Source organism: Papilio xuthus, unplaced genomic scaffold, assembly GCF_000836235.2.
Source record: "Papilio xuthus unplaced genomic scaffold, Pxut_1.1 DF829758.1, whole genome shotgun sequence".
NCBI classification, from domain to species: domain Eukaryota; kingdom Metazoa; phylum Arthropoda; class Insecta; order Lepidoptera; family Papilionidae; genus Papilio; species Papilio xuthus.
The window spans coordinates 706,719-708,255 of record NW_013528891.1 but is presented as its reverse complement, the minus strand read 5'-3'; the positions used below and the strand labels follow the sequence as shown (position 1 = coordinate 708,255).

At 32.0% G+C, this 1,537-nt stretch overlaps 1 protein-coding gene across 1 annotated transcript in view; it reads left to right on the top strand.

The window, feature by feature from the left end:
• B4 (imaginal disc development protein B4) overlaps positions 1-1,537 on the top strand; it is an 82,542-nt gene that overhangs the window by 62,180 nt on the left and 18,825 nt on the right. The window lies entirely within an intron of this gene.

The following is a 1,537-nucleotide window of genomic DNA, read 5'->3' as shown; positions in this document are numbered from 1 at the left end:
AGGTCGGGCGTTCCTGGACTTTTTCTACTCATAAAAATCGCTCGCAAAGCGAACAATCCCACTGCACAGAGTAGCTATATATAGAGTGTTCAAAGAAATATCCGGATTTTGATTAATATTAAAGTAGTCTGTAATTTATTTATTGTATTTATTTACGTATATACTTTATAACGTTATAGTGTTAATGAAATTACGCTTAAATAATTTTTTATTGTTATAAAATATAAAAGGTTACTCACTCAACAAAAATTCTGCCTTACTCACATTTCTAAAATCTTACGCAACCAAGGGTTTTCCTCAAACGACTTTGATCTGTCGACGTATTTTGTATCCGTAATCCGCGTGTAAAAAACGCACATAGAATTTATAAGTAATTCTTTCAGAATGTTATAAATGCCTAATGTAACCTAAGATTCGATTCGCTCGAAACTTATTGTGCCATATTAGCTTTTTCTTAATGATTACCTACTAAAAGTCGGAGGATGATGTTGTTAAACAGCCTTTAAGCTTCATAATTAAGTTCTCAAACTCATAAACCTTTGTATTCTGCCACACAGTACTTATAACCTTTTCTTTAATTATCTCTTGAACAAAATGCTAAATTCTTTAACAGTTAATATAAACAATGTTTATATGAACAAGTTTTCCAAATCCAGTAAAATATAAGTAAACATAAACCGGTGTGTTCATTCAATGCCAATCAAATAGACGCAGCTGTCTCGTCCGGCGGCAACATTCGCGCCGCAACTTTCCATACAATGCTACTTGACGACAATAAATATTCAACAATCGTTTTTAATGCGTTGAACGGAAAAAAATATCGGAAACGGGATTGCGGCGTAAACAAAAATGTGTAAAATAAACTAAATATAAGGTATGAAATACTGGATTTATATATATATGATATTTATACAAATATTATATGTAAATTAGTTTTTTTATTATATTTTAGTTTATTATATGTATGTTAGATAAGAGAAGGTGCTGTCTCCTGAAACACAGTATTTACTAGTTCAGGAGACAGAGCCTACAAAATTTTTGTGAAAATGTTTTTTTTTTTTGGTCAATAAAGGATTTTTATAAAGGATAAAGGATAATGACGAGAATTGAGAAAGGTCAAGTTTAAATATGGCGGCATTATTAGCTACATTTATATGTTACTAACTGTCGACTTCATCTCCGTCCGCTTAGAATTAAAAGAAACCTAATTTGTTGTCTATGTGTTCTTTCAGACTATGCTCTACATCTATGCAAAATTTCATCGAGACATGTTGAGTCGTTTTGGATATACGTCGATTCATCATTAAAATACTTTAATGAACCAGCCATTTTAAAATACTATAACCGGATGCATAGCAATCGAAGGTTACTTTTGGTTACTCTGAAATAATTTAAATATTATTTTCATTAGTATTGTCTGTATTGTAGGTACTCTGTGACAGTGAGAGTGGCCGTGCGGCGCAGGCTAACAACCGCGTTATGTGCCCGATAGACTTTTTTTAACAAACATTTTACGTCTGTGGCGCATGGATTTCTA